Source organism: Balaenoptera borealis (assembly GCF_965194805.1).
Source record: "Balaenoptera borealis genome assembly, chromosome: 6".
NCBI classification, from domain to species: Eukaryota; Metazoa; Chordata; class Mammalia; order Artiodactyla; family Balaenopteridae; genus Balaenoptera; species Balaenoptera borealis.
In genome coordinates, this window is record NC_138863.1 from 64,648,701 (window position 1) to 64,664,824 (window position 16,124).

Sequence of the window (16,124 nt, forward strand, 5' to 3'; positions counted from 1 at the left end):
AATTGCAGCCAGGGCTGAGAACCACTCATTTCTACAAAGAGATAATGCTTACTTTAAGTACTTGCTGGGTTGTAGGTGAGAATCATGGTCTCTAAGAAATAGACAGGAGGTTTTGACATACTAGCAGAGAATGTGAAGTTATTTTGTATATATATGCATATATAGACACATAATTTTGTACACTCCTCCAATACATCACTTCTCATACTCAATCATTAAAAAAAAAAGAAACACTAGGAGATACTTTTATATAACCAAAAGGGAAGTTATAAAACAGTACATCCTTGATATTTGTTATAAACATTCCATATTCCAAAATGCCACTCTGTGCTCATATATGTGATAAAGGAATGAAGATACACATTTAATTATTATATTTATTATGACCTGCCGCTTAACTTACTTCAAGTTACCATGTAACTTACTAAAATATTATAACATAGAGAGAAGATTAAAAACAGAAGGAAGTTCTTTCTGGCAATAACCTAAGGTCACATTATTAAATAAGACCTGAACAAGGGTAGTAAGAATGCAGCCAACTACCAAACAAACACATTAACTACCAAAGCACCATTCCTTTAAAAAGAATCAAATAATGTTGTAGAACTTCATTACCATTTCCCCATAATTATTTAATTTGATCCTTATAACCTTTCTGTAAGGCAAGTGATGTTGTAACTCCTGTGTAACAGATGAGGAACCCGAGATTCTGTGTGTGAACAACTAACTCAAGGTGGAACTGACAGCTAGGTTTCCTGGCTGAAAATTGTCCTCTTTCCACTAGTCTGCACTAACAGGAGTGATCTAGATTCATTCAGAGTAAGAGGCAGACCTGCCATTTGCATCTGCGTTGATTTAATAGCTATAGTGATTCAGAAAAGCTGACTAGTGGGAATGACTGGAAATGAGCAGTGGAAATTGCTTTCAATGTATCACTCATGAATCAATGGTTCTTGCTGATTTGAACAGTTGGAAAAAGTCTACTGATATGAAATTGGAAAGGCAGTTGTAGAAAAGCCCTAAGGCTGAACAGAGCTTTGTCAGCTTTCACAGAGGGCTTTTATCTTCTCATTTGACTTCATGAACAGTGAGAAGAGTGAAAACGGATGTTGTCCCCTAAATGAGAACTCAGCAGCAAGATGAAATCTGAGGTTTGGCCCCTGAATTCATAAGGAAATCTTTACATGAATAATTCTAGATCCAAGCACTCCTGTTCAATGCTCAGTGAAGCATGACATTCAAGGATCTTATGCATTTTGTTCCAATTAGCTAGTTGATTTATTTCAGCAATAGGAAATAAAATATTTCTAATAATATTACATAAACGAGTGCACTGTAGTGTTCATCAATGAAAATTACACTATTTATTTGAAAGTCAGCATTCACATGACTTCTTAACTGCAACACAGTTGAGAAACTGATTGGAATGGCAAGTGAATTCTTTCTAGAAAACCTAAGAGAGGTCCTGTCCAAGGGGGGAGAGCTGTGTCACTATCATCTGAAATCTGAAAACAAGGACTAAGGAGAATAAAAGCTGCACTGGAATGATAACCTGCAACATAAAGCCCTTTTCGGAATCAGCTTCTCTGATGATTCTCTATTCCAGGCTGTGCATCTGGTGGTTTTCACTCTGTTCTATGCTCCTATGATCCCGACCATTTTCCCAAAGAACCCTCACCTCTGCTTTTTACAGATCTGGTCTTCTGGCTCAGATTCTTCCTTTGTTTTATTATTCAGCTATGGAATTCTTGACCTTGACTTATACCAAGTGGTGATCATTACTTAAAGCAAAGTTAGCACTTGCTTTTAGGTAAGGCCAATTATATACTATTTTAATGCACTGACTTTCCCAGGGCCACAAATTTATGTTGATCTTGTGGTATAAGTCAGAAGTGCACATCAAATGAACAGGCAGACTAACACATGTGGTTGGTTTCAATGCTTTTTACACCACAGTAATAAATACTATCTTTAAGTGTTGTACTTTAAAACAGCTTTACAGTTTTATGTTTAAAAAAAAAAAAAAAAAGAACCCTAAACTACCATAAAAACACAAAGTCCTCATTCACTCCAAGCACTAGTTAGATATGAGAGGGTGGCCTCTTCTCTTGTTACCATTGTTCACATGTGGTTTTCACATTGTCATAGTAACATTTTGTCCTACTGTGCTTGGAATACTGTGTGCTCTCCTTGTAAATATGCATCGCTTTACATAGGCTTTCTAAATATTTACACAGTTCAGATAGTCATAATTTTCGCTGTCACAGAGCTTATCACCATATTAAAGTTCCAAAGTTTGTTTCATCACTCCTAATTGTTGAGCATTTGGGTTGTTTCCAGTTATGTGCTATTACAAATAAGGGGGTTATAAACATTTTTGAACAAGTAAGCTTAAAAGCTACTTTCTTTAGATAATTCTCCAAGGTGGGGATACTAGCTCAAAGGTCATGATCATTTCATTTAGCTCTTGCAGCGCCTGAATGCTCTCTAAAAATAACATGCTAATTAGCAGTGCCACTATCAATGAAAGAAGGCATGTGGACAACCCTATCCCTTTTTACCTCCATGAATGTTTATGCTGTCATGAAAAAAACCGATGTGGCTTCCAAGCTCTGCAAAAACAACAGGCTATGAACACTGTCTGCAGCTACGTGTGCCCACAGGACTCCTCAGAGGTGCAAAAATCTCCTTGTGGTTGGCCATCAACCTGCCGGCCCAGTGACAGGGGCCACCGTGTATGCTAATCACAGCCTGTGCACTTGGTGCAGTTGAGCTGGCCTGCTGGAATTCAGTACTCTGGGGACAGCTTGGGGAACAGAGTCAGGGAGCAATACGTTGGAGTTTGAGAAGGAAACAGGCTAGATAAGGTGGCTTGGAATTCTCCCACGAGTCCCAGCTTGGAATTCCTCGTGCCATCTCTGTCACACCCATTTACCATTGGTGGTTACTCCCCAGGCCGACCCTCCCCTGTTGCCATGGTTAATGGTCATGCTTATTTCTTTTTTTTTTATTTTTTTTTATTTTTTATTTTTTTTATTATTTTTTTTTATTTTTTATTTTTTTTAATTTTTTTTTTTCATGCTTATTTCTGCTCTATGCAATCACCAGCCCTGGCTTCTGCCAGAGGTTACTGGCCTGGAAAAACTGCTTTTAAATCAAATGAGATGGGGGGTTGTCCTTAAGACAGAGGAAGTTAATGACCACAGAAACTTTGCTGAATTTCATTTCACCTGCCTGCAGGGCTTGGCGTTTGAAACCAAGATTAGCTAGAAGGGCACATTGTCTCTTTGACCTCTATCCCTGCCCTCGCCAGAATTTCTGGGGAGTCATCTAGACAGGATCAGAAGGTTTCTTCCCCATCTCCTCCACCCCATCCTAAGCAGTCACCTCACCCTTCCTTATTATTTGCTCTTAAAGGCATCAGCTCTGTTGGGGATACGGAAATAAATTCCCAACTAGCTTCATGGTAAGAAAATGTGTGGAAAATGATTCAACTTTTTTTTTTTTTTCTTTCAGATTCCAGAAAAATACCTCCCACTCTGCTGGTGGAAGCATCACATAGTGTCTCAGAGTCAGGCGTTAGGGGGAGGTGTGAAGGGAGTATAATGGCTCTCGCACCTCACTCGCCTCAAGGAAATAATAATCGCATGGACTCTCAGCTTTTACCGTCTTTTCTCACCACCATCAGATGCAGTTAACACGAAGATACATAGAAAAATATCCCCTGGTGGGCCACTAACATTTGGCATTGTTTTCCTCTGTGTAGTTGAGTTCAATGATTAAACCTCGTTGAAAAAGGTATTACATTTTTTGGACCCTCTTTATTCTTTCTAATCACTTTTCCTTTTCTTTCAAACTTTACTTGTTTCGTATGAGATCGGTGGGGGGCGTAACAGAAGGCAGAAATAGTAACTTTAAAATTATCTACCTTATTCCCCGTGAGTGCCGACCTGCAGCACACAGCCTGTTTCGTGTTCTCTGCCAACCGCCACAAATCAAATGTCCCACCAGACTCTATGCCCGTACATGAGGGAGAACTCTCCAGTAATCAAAAGAATCATATAGTCAGAAGCTGTCTATTATTTAATCTAAAATGTTTCTTTCTTGAATGTATTCTTATTATTCTCTTTATTCTAACTAATAAGATAATTTCATTATCTTGTAAACATAGCTTTCAAAGGGACTTGGATAGATAATATAATTAGACTCACCTATTTAGGAAGGTTTCACAAATGATTCCAGCTTTCAGAAATTATATTTAGAAAAATACTTGCATACTTTTCTACTGAGAATCTTTTTTTTTATATATATTGATTTTAGGTCTTTCTTATTTTCTAATATGGATTTTTAAAAAAATTTATTTTAGGCTGCATTGGGTCTTCGTTGCTGTGTGCGGGCTTTCTCTAGTTGAGGCGAGTGGGGGCTACTCTTTGTTGTGGTGTGCAGGCGTCTCATTGAGGTGGCTTCTCTTATTGCAGAGCACGGGCTCTAGGCGTGTGGGCTTCAGTAGTTGCAGCACGTGGGGCTCAGCAGTTGTGCAGCACGGGCTTAGTTGCTCCTCGGCATGTGGGATTTTCCCGGACCAGGGCTCGAACCCGTGTCCCCTGCATTGGCAGGCAGATTCTTAACTTCTGCACCAGGGAAGCTCTCTACTGAGAATCTTAAAGCACATACTCTGTTAAAATAACTTTCCCTCCAGGAGTCAGGAATGGTGTATAATTACTTATTTTATTTATGGAATAATTGAGATAACACACTACATTCACTCAGAGGAGCAGATTCTTTCATGGTGTTGTTGTTTTATCTAATATTGCAGTTCTCTGATCCTGAATGCGTATTTTTAATTTTTCTTAACTGGGGTGAAATTCCCATAAGAGAAAATTAACCATTTTAAAGTGAACAATACAGTGGCATTCAGTACATTTACCACATTGTGCACCACCACCTCTACTGACTTGCAAAATCTTTTCATCACCCCAAAAGGAAACCCTGTACCCACTGAGCAGTCACTCTCCATGATCCCCACCCTCCAGCCCTTGGAACCACGAAGAACTTTCTGTTTCTATGGATTTACCTATTTTAGAAATTACATATAAATGGAATTATATGTGACCATCTGTGTCTGGCTTCTTTCACTTAGCATAGTGATGTCAAGGTTGGTCCGTGTTGTAGCATGTATCAGTACTTCATGCCCATGTGTTTGTAACAGCATGCGACTCTAACGCTTTCCAGTCTCTAGTGCTTTCAAGCTAATGTTGGCTTGAAAAATAAATGCAAAGATAACAAACCCATGGGGTTATATTTCATATTCAACTTCTAGAAAGCCAAAGTATTGTGGAACACACAGGTTTACCCAAGAGCTGCAGGATGCCTCCCTCCATCGCATGACATCCCCATTTATTGGGCCATTCCTAGCATTACTGGAAGAAATGAATAGCCTATAGCCTGTTGGAGATCTTCAACTTCGAAATGCCTTAAAAAAAATTTTTTTTTTATTTGAAAGAACTTTCTTCCATGGTCTTCAGCCGTGTGATTTACATACAAGGACATCACAGCTTTTGTAGTTAACTCTGAAAAGCCTTTCCCTGGTCCCTTTTGGTGCATTCTGTCAATGACCATAGAGTGACACCTCCACACTAACTCAGGCTGCCTGTCAGGTATGATAACACCTGCAGAGCTGAAATAGAGTTGAAGTCCATCACTGAAACTTCAGCAGGGATCACTTCTCTGCTTTCAGAAAAGTGGCATTTTGGTAGTGGCAGGCAACAATTCCAGGGGACAACTATGGTTCTAAAGTATAGCAATTTAGTCAATAAGTCAGGCTTTATCGACAAAGCGTGCATCTGTAAGAGTGTGTCAAGATGTACTAACAAAAAGATGTGAAAGAGTCCCTGGGAGCTTTATGGGCAGAGAACTACTGTGGGAATTGACTATTTACTGAAAGTGCTTAACAACAGACAGCTGTGTAGAGATGTCATCATAATAGATGCCTTCTCTTTGTTAGCGAGTTATTACAATTTTAGTGGGCCTTTCAGAGTACAGAATGTCTTCCTTAGAGCACGATTACTAAAGTTGATTGTTGAAAGCAGAGCTCTTAACCTTTTCTATGCCAATACACATACAGGAAAAGATATTACAGCAGCACATCGGGGTCAATGGTCAAAGCTGATCATGTCTGGAGATGACTGGACCAGGGGTTCTGGTCACTCCGGGCCCCATGAGCCATCCCTAGGGCTCAGAGTTCAGTATTTCAGCACACCAGCTTGGAGGCGCTGATCTAAACCATTGTGTGCAATGCAATATCATCCATAGACATTTGTCATTCGAGACTCTTTTTGTCACAGGAAGTCTCTGTTTGCAAAAACTGCTTTGCAAACTTGATTCGCTGTCTTGAGGTACTGTCTTGAATACGGTGGATGTAACACAGCAAAGATAAAAAATGAACTCTTGTGTGATGTTTTCTTGAGTCTCTTTGAAACTTGCTTGAGATCTGGGATCCATTCAGTGAGACAGACCTTGGCAGTTAGCAAGCAAATAATTGTCCTCACATTCACATTGACATTTTGATATACATTTTAAAAAGCTGAATGTTTTTAGGATGTGTGATATTAAGTGGAAGGGATTACATATGTGGTAAATTCTTTTAATAGTTTTCCACAGTTCTCTGAACAGATGGATCAAACTCTCTCATCCAGCGATTACTCTGAAATTAATAAGTTATGAGTTTGAGTGGCACTGTGAGAACAATACAATATGTGATGCTCTGGCTCTTACTGTTCTTTTTGATGGCTGTTTTCATAAACTGACATTCATATTTGGCCCTGCCTGCTGGGCACTGAACCACAGAGCCCCTGGACACATGAAATGACCAGTACCTACAAATTAGTGAGAGGCACTAATAGCCTCTCTGAGCATGCATACCAAGGAATTTGTATTTCAACAGTCATTCTCGATGTAGTAGCTATGATCAATAAATACTAAACAATGAAAAAAAAGCATATTGATCAGGGCTAGCTGCATCAGAAAAACAGGAAATCACTGTGGATATATTTTATGCAAGTCAGAGCCTTTCCACAATAGAAAGAAAATGGACCTATCATAGCAGGTAACTTAAAGAAATCTGTTGGTCTTAAAATATCTACCATCCTGAAATACTTCTACTACCTTCCTGATGTCTGCCATTCCCTTCTCATCATGCAAACCATTAAATTCTGATAATCTACACACGACAAGCAATTCCAAGTGGCTCCAAATGTCCTTCTTCTGCTACGTGGCCTGTTTAAAAAGACTGAAGAAATGTGTGGAGAGAAAGAGAAAAAAAAAAAATGACCTGGCCATTGTTGTCTAAGCACTTCACTTACGTCTGGCATCTAGTTACATTCAATGAAGGGATGAAAAAAGTGAATGAATGAAAAAAGATGCATTTCTGCTTGGGTAAGTCCCTCTTAAGGCTCTTCTGGACTCTCAGGTGATAGTACACCTGCAGAGATCTAGCCTCCTCCCAATTCTGTGACCAAAATCTTTGCATTTGATGCCTTTGTTAATTGATAGGTGTCTCATCAGGAGATAAAGATGGGTGTAAGAATCAGCCCAGGTACCCTGACTTTCCAAAGGGGGTACTAGGGAGTCGCTCTGACTGGCCCACCCCTCATTCTAGCAGAACGGGATAAGTCAGAGAAAATGGTTTGCTTTAACATTTTAATCAATCCCTAAGAATTTCACTCCAAAGGATTTGCCACCCCTCCGATTTGTGCAGGTTGATACTCCTTTATAAGTTCTCTTTTCCTTGTGAAAATGTGGTCTACAAGAAACCACAAGGTTCTGCTTATTGAAAGGACATAAATACATAAATTACTTTCAATGCCAAAGTTGTCTACAAATCCTAAGGAGGGAAAAAACAAAATATTGAAGTAGCTGTTGGGTCTCTATTTTACCTGCTAATGGAAGAAGCATACAGACTCTTCTCCTTGTGTCCACTATACATAAAACTTAGTTCTGTGTTTCCACACAATTTATGCATTGATGAGGAAGAATGTTCAAGCACTTCAATCTTAGAGGAAAGAAAAAAAGGACAGGAAGATGAAAAGTATAGGAGAGGAAAGGTGTAGCGTGGGTCATAGGGAAACAGAAGAAGAAAATGGACACGGAGTTGATGGAAGGGAGAAGCAGGGAAAGGAAAAGGAGAAAAAAAATGCAGAGGAGACAATAGAAGTAAAGTAGAACACAAGAGAGGTGAAGCAAGTAAACGGTGAACTGATTCAGAGTTAAGGAGGAAAAGCTGTTTCCTAGTTTATTATTCAACTACAAATGTACATCCACCAAACGTCTACACTTTTTGTCATACCTAGCATTGGTATTCAAAACACATGGATTGGATGAATGGATATGTTACAGATCATCCCTAAATTCGTGCTTGTTCTAGGCCAGTGGTTTTCAACTTCGGAACTACTGACAATTTGGGCTAGATAATTCTTTGTTGTGAGGACTGACTTGTGCGTTGTAGGATGTTTAGCGGCATCTCTGGTCTCTAGTCACTACATGCTCCCAGTCAGTTGTGACAAAGGAAAATGTCTTCTGTCATTGCCAAATATCCCCTGAGGGCAAAATCACCCCTGGTTGAGAACCACTGTTCTAGACATATGGACCCAATGGAGTAAACCCACTCAGTGCTTGAAATATACTTGGTAATTAATGACAATACACTGTAGAGACATCAAGGTACAAATATGTCATATTGTTTTATTGTTCTCAGGAGACTGTAAATGTCCTCCTTTGGAGGAATGCTATAACAATATCATAGGAGGTTTTGTTTTTCCTGAAGTGTTTAGTTGGTAGATACGATGATACATAATGATCATTAGCAATTGATATACTAATAAATGTCATCAAGTGTCATGTCCATACATGCAGTTTGTTTACTTGTTCATTTTACATCTCTTGTTATCACAAAAACTCTATTATAAACTCTATTTTCCCCAAACTCTACTAAACAGTGGGACTATATATTTTTAGTTCCAAGTTAAATCTGGTATGTGCCTGATACTCAGAAAAATTCAATGTGATTTTAATTGTCTCTTACTCTTCTCTCCAGTAGTCACTGGGAAGTTACTACGATCTACTTTTACTCCATATGAGAAGATCATTACTTGATCTTAAAAAACAAAACAAACCAAAAACTAAACAAAAAAACCTTAGCACGTACACAGAGAAGAAACACATATAAGTGGAGACCAGAACTGAAAGACAGAATTCCAAGCATTTTTTTTCAAAGACAAAACAAAGCCAAATAATACCAAACTCAAGGTGCACAACGGCAAGAGGAATTCAGAAAGTTTTTCTAAATGTTACTCCCAATTGTCTTATGATCTAAATCATATTTGTCACTGTAGACCCTCAGATGTTTAGAAAGCAGAAATTGAAGTTATACAATATCCCATTTCACAGACGAGGAAACCAAGGCAGGGAGCCGATGAAAATAAAATAAATTCTTGTGACATGTTTGTCAAAGAGTATGTCAGATACAGAGAAGCACTGCTGGTTAATCCACATCCAGGCTCTGAATCTAATTTCAACTAAGCTTATCGAGTGCCTTTGATGGGGTCATTGCTGCACCACCTCATTCACCTGTGTTCTCTAATTTACTGCTCAGAAAACCGTGTGTCATCAGTTCTGTCATCCACACTTTAGAGGAGAGGAGACAGGTTTAGTAAGGTAATGTAATTGTCCCATGTTCAAGAAACTCAGTGAGTGTCAGAACTGGGATGTGGGCAGGGTCTTCTAATTCCAAGGTTACGGATTTTCCTCTATACCATGTTAATTTCCATGAAGGGATGGTTGGGGGAAAATGGGGTGGAATTTTCCCTACAAAACACCCCCTCACATGGTTTACATGGCCAGAATCCCTCATCATTCACATCTATGTTCTAGTCATGTGAGTGACATAATCCCTAAGATGGGAGAGAGAACATCCAGGTCTGGAGGTGCTGAGGGTGACTACAAAAGTCAGAAACATCTCTGTGGAGGTGGGAAAGCATCCTAGATACCTGTCATTGTGTGTGTGTGTGTGTGTGTGTGTGTGTGTGCCCATAGTTACACGACCATCTCTTTGTACAGTTGCCTAACACATTTTCTGATGTTCTTTTTGTACTCTGGTTTCTTTCATTTGGTTACAGACCCCTGAAGGGTAAGGACTCTATTGATTGTTTCTCTTGGGTCTTTTGACAGTACCTAGAGCAGAGCTCTGCCTGTAATAAAAGCACATTTCCTGTTATTGTCCGATTTATATAAAGACATTCCTGGTTACACAAAGTAATCAGCTGTGTAGAAATTGGTAATACACGTAGTATTATTTCTTCATGTATTTGGGTATGGAAGCATCTCTGTTTAAGTTTCCTAAGATCCCTGTGAATACTATTAAATTAAAAAAAAAATCCAGTGTTGCATAATCTTATTTATAGTCTAAATAGCAGGAAACTTGGGGAATGCTTGAAATACACTATTTAAAAATTCCTTTTGTTAAACAGTGCTTTAACCAGAGTTAAAATCACTCACTAGGAGAGGAGACCTTAAAAATTATAAAATAATTGTGCTTAATACTGTATCCCACAGTCTTCCTTTGAATTTGATTATCCTCCTACTTTCGTGTTTTGGTAATCTTATATTCCATGTCACTCATTTATATAATGCTGGGGTCTCATGAGCTAATTAAACATAATTATTTTCCAAGTATATGTGTTATAAGTTGAGGGTATGAAATCCAGAAATTATAGAAAAGTATAAGAAAGAAAAGAGTATCATCTATAGCTCAGGGATAACCACTATATCTCTGGTTTTGGATGGTCTGCCTTTGAGTCTGGTTTCCATATACACATGCATATACAATCCCTCTCCCCTCCCCCACGTGTGTGTGTGTGTGTGTGTGTGTGTGTGTGTGTGTGTGTGCGCGCGCGCGCGTCTTTGTCTCTCTCTGTGTATGTGTGTATACTTTAAAAAGTAAACTGGAATTATACTCTTTACAGTTTATATTTTTATGTAACATTATATCATGAGCATTTCATCATTTTTTGTAAACACACCTTTTACTGGATAGAAAATATGCCATCATTTGTGTATAGTATAATTTAACTAATTTCATACTGTGAATATTTAACTGGCTTAAAATTTTTGTCTCAAATAACAGCATAAAGAATTTCCTTATTCCCAAATCTTTATCTGCATTTATATTTACCTTCCTTCTTATAGAGTTCTAGAACTCACATTACTGGTTAAAAAGGCAGAAACATTAGGTTTTCCAGGAAGGTTAAATTTCCTACTACAAATTGCACATGGGAAGGATTATCTAAAGTAACCTCATCAGCATTAAACAGTATCATTTAAAAATTAGTGCTTCTGCTCTGAGAGGCAAATGATAATATCCTATTGCTACTTTAATTTGCATTCTTTTGATTGTTAGTGAGTTTGATTTTTAATAAGTTTATTAATGTAATTAAGAAAACCCAGTTCATTAGCTTCAGTTCAAGTTTTAAGAATAAACACAGGGGAGCTACAGAAGCAAACATCCAAAGGATAATGGTTTCTCCAGTTTCATATAGAAAAATCAAACTCTGGGAATGACAACGGCAAGGAAAATGGTTCTTCAATCTTTTCAGTAATATTCTTATTTTGATAGGTGCTTGCTGGGATCAACGTATAAGAAAGGTAGGGGACTTTGGCTCTTTAATCCATGTTTATTGTAACGCTAACAGTAAATATTCAAATGATGATTGCTAGAAAATTTGAACAGACTAGGTCACATAGTTGGTTTACTGTAACATGGGATTCTTGAACAAATGAGAAATTACTTTTTCAGTGATTTTATTATCACCTGCTTAAGAACCACATGATGGTTCAACAGATAAACAAATGAACACAAAGTTATGAAAAAATGTCCTGTAAGTCGAGGCATAAACAATAGTCTTTCAGTAGTTGAAAAAATGGGACACCATTTCAATTTCAGTCTGAAGCATGGATCTTTAAATTGAGTATTCAGAATAGCTAGCTATCAGTTCAACCTTTCAATAAGCTGATTAACCATACTTCCAGGAGTGGGTTTGGACCTTTTTAGGTCAGAAGAATAAGTCTCTTCCAGATTAGTAGATTGGCAAGAATAAATGACCACTTGGACTTGGTTATGGTTTCCCCCAAGTTGTTTTACTTTGGAATCAGCTAATAAGTATGCAAAAGAGTGATGAAAAATCAAAAAAATATATATGATTGGATGTGGTTCCCACTGCCTTTGAAATTCTTTCCACAAATCCTGAAGTACAGTAGTTTAGCAGCCTATGTGGAGCGAGAAATCTGCCAAAGGAGTCTAGAATTTTGTGCTCACTGAATTTTGTAACTTTCACTTAGGGAAATTCATGTAGAACTGGAGAGTTCGACTGCTACCATATAGGCAATGTCTTGCTTTTCTGCAGATAATTTCTTCCTCCTTCTATTTTTCACTTATCATTTGGCCTATATAAGGCCCCAAACCTAACATATGTCTGCTGCTTTTGAGTTCTATTATTTCATGCATCTTTTATGCAGTTCTTTGCAGAGCTGATCTGGTTTATAGTAAACCATTTTAAAGTGCCAGTCATAGAGACATATCCATGAGCTATAAATTTAATATCATGAAAATGCATAGTAAATTAGGGCAAGGTAAATTTGATACTAATGTTTTCCTTAAAAATATACATATGTACCATAAATATATATATGTAAATATTATATATTTGTGTTTATACCTTCAAACATAATATATATAGTATCAAAAGTTGCTTCTAAATTATCTTGTTCTAAAATTCATTCTAAGTGGGCAAAGCTATTGCTCTATGAGCTAAAATTCGTAAATAGATGAATTCATTAATTGATTTGTTCATCCTAAAAATATTTATTGAGTTAAAATTTGCCAACTGCCGCATTCATTCACTCATTCATTCATTCATACCTCAACACAACAAACATTAATTGATTCTCTCCTTAAATCAATGCACTATACCACAGTGAATAGGATAATGTCCTTTCACTAAGAAACTCAGAGGAATTTTTGCTAAAAGTGATAGTAGAGGCTCCAGATTTTCTCTGCCTAAGGGGTTAAGGGAATGTTTTCTTTTGGCTGGGGAAATTCTGCATTTAGGAAATTAGGAAACATTTGGACAGCTCTATTAAATGATAATTACCTCTTGACAGGTATCAATAAAATTTAATCAGTAACACTGAATATGTTTAGATGAGCTTGAGAAGAGTAACATACTTGGTATGATATGCATTTGTAAGTGCTAAAATGTTTAGGATATTAATAAGGAAACATAAAGCTAGAGTGACCTGTAATCTTGTAATTGCAAATGGAAATACATATGCACCTAATCAAAAGGGCTTGTGCTGCGTATCTAAAAGTTAGGTACATTACTGATTCACTGGGTCTTCAAAATTGAGATTCTATGCCTTAGAGAGCATTTCTATCCATACATCCACGGTGATAATGGATAGCAGTTAACAAGAGGGCTTTCCAGTTACACAGACTTGAGTTCAAATTCTGAGTTAGTCATTTATTAGTAGTGTGACCTAGGGCAGATATTTAACCTCAGCCTGCAATTTCCTTGTTCATAAAATAATAACAGCCACATCACAGGGTTGTTATAATAATTAAATGAGATAATGTACAAAAAGCTTCAATGACATTTCCTGGCACTGAGCAAATGCTTAATGCATAGCACTATTATTAGACAAAATATCATCATGATTTTCTTTTCAGGTCAATTCTCAAAATAACCAATTTCAAGAGCACCTAAAGATATTGCATTGGTCTGTGCTTTTAAACTAACTAATCTGGGGGCTTACTTTGTAGCCTGTCAATCAAGCAAAATGATTCTGATTATCCAGTTTACCAACCTAATATCTGGGACTAGAAACTATGCTAGCCTTTTTGATCCCCTCAGTCATCCACTAACGAGCTATTTTACATAGAAAAATCCTTTTAGTTTAATAAAGAGTTGAGATATTAATAAAAGGTAGCATAACTTACATGCACTAAGTTATTGGTAATGATCTGATAAGCAAATCCTAAGCAGAACCATTTTTCTCCCATTTGTATTTAATTATTAGTTAACTTATTGATTGCCAGGTGCTGATTAAAACTGCCCAGCCAAATTCCAAACATGAGTGAGATGGGGACTCTCCCATGAATGCTACACTCCTGGGTTTTCCTTCTGACTACTCCCCATTTTAACCTGGCCCCTTTTCATTCCCTCTACTTGTGTACAGTAAAAGAGTTATTCTAAGAAGAAAACCTGTTGAAAATGGCCACGTGGAACCATCTTAGTCATCTTTGCTAAAAATTCACGCGTACATGAAAGAATATATTCAAACTGCAGATGTGGAGTATATTGGTTCATAGCATGTTGGAGATTTCAGTTATTCAGAACAGGAGCTATTTGACTGTAAACATAGACATATTTAGGACTGGATGGAAAAAGAAAAGAGGGAGAAAATAACTCTTTATGGAGTTTCCAGTATATGCCAGGCACTACGAAGACACTTTCACATGTTACCACACTTAATTCTCACAAAGACCTTGTAATGTATTATTAGTCCATATTTTTAAGTCAGAAAACTCATCACAAAGAACTAAAGTAAAATTCTTTCCCAAGATCATAGAGCCAGAAAGGCATGGGGTTATAATTTGAACTTAGAACTGATTGAAAGCCTATCCTTCTTGTACTACACAATGCTGAAATAAAAGGTTTGCTTCTCCAAGAGGATTTATCAGTTCTTAATAAGTGTTTATTGGATACCTGGCTGCTGACAAGAATGGGGCTAGGGTGAGGCACAGTGATGTCACTGGGAGATGTAGCCTTTGACTCAAGGCGCTAAAAATCTAATTGGGCATTTAAAAATTTCTCTGACATCTTAAATTTTCTATGTCCATTTACAACACTCAGAATTCACAGAGTACTTAATGGCCTAATTAAAAGGGGCACTGATATAAAAAACGATACACTTTTTAGTTTAAAACGTAAGAGAAAATCTTTGTGACCTTGGGTTAGGTAAAGATTTCTTAGATTTAGTACTAATAGCATGACCAATGAAAGACAAAAACTGATAAATTGGATTTTATCAAGATAAAATTTTTGCTCTGAGAAAGGCACTAAGAGGATGAAAAGACCAGCCATACATGGGGAGAAAATATCTCCAAACCACAAACCTGACAAACAACTGATATCCAGAATATCTAAAGAACTCTCAAAACTCAACAATAAACAACTCAATTAAAAATGAACAAAAGATTTGAATGGACATTTGGCCAAAGAGGATATACAAATGGAAAATAAGTACATGAAAAAATACACAATCTCATTAGTCTTTAGGGAAATGCAAATTAAACCCACCATGACATATCATTGTATCCCTATTAGAATGGCTAAAATAAAAACTAAACTAAACAAACAAGCAAAAAGAAAAAAAAAAAAAAAGGCTGACAATACCATATGCAAAGGAGGATGTAGATCAAGTGGAACTTTCATGAATTGCTGGTGTAAATGCCAAATCGTACAGCCATTCTGCAAAACAGTTTAGCAGTTTCCCACAAAGTTAAACATATACTTGTCATATGACCCCTGAAATTCTACTCCTAGGTATTTCAGATGAAATGAAAATCCATGTTCACACAAAACCCTGAATGTATTGTTCATATTTGCCCAAATCTGGCAACAACCCAATGTCCCTCAGCTGAGGAATAGATGAACTGTGGTACATCCACATAGTGGAATACTACTCAGCAATAAAAAGGAATAAACTATTGATACATGCAAGAACATCTATCTATCTATCTGTCTGTCTATCTATCATATATACTGCATTTGAATGAACCTCAAATGCATTATGGTAAGCAAAAGAAGACAGACTCAAAGGCTGTATACTGTATGATTCCACTCATGCAATATTCTGGAAATGTCAAAACTATAGAGAATAATTCTGTTCTCTGTTAAGGATGGGGAATGAGCTCAACTACAAAGGGGTAGCATAATGGGGGTAGAAGGATGAAACTATTCTGTATCTTAATCATGGTGGTGGTTATATGACTCTGCATTTGTCAAAACTCA

At 37.3% G+C, this 16,124-nt stretch overlaps 1 protein-coding gene across 6 annotated transcripts in view; it reads right to left on the reverse strand.

Annotated features, from left to right (window-relative positions):
- Positions 1-16,124, reverse strand: part of B3GALT1 (beta-1,3-galactosyltransferase 1) — a 592,659-nt gene that overhangs the window by 68,484 nt on the left and 508,051 nt on the right. Inside the window, exon 1 of one of the 6 annotated variants that reach the window (XM_082396863.1) lies at positions 7,935-10,934. The exons of the other annotated variants lie outside the window; for them this stretch is intronic. The gene's annotated coding sequence lies outside the window, so the exon portion shown is untranslated. Of the gene's footprint in view, positions 1-7,934; positions 10,935-16,124 lie in introns of those variants that run through there. 6 annotated transcript variants of the gene reach the window in all.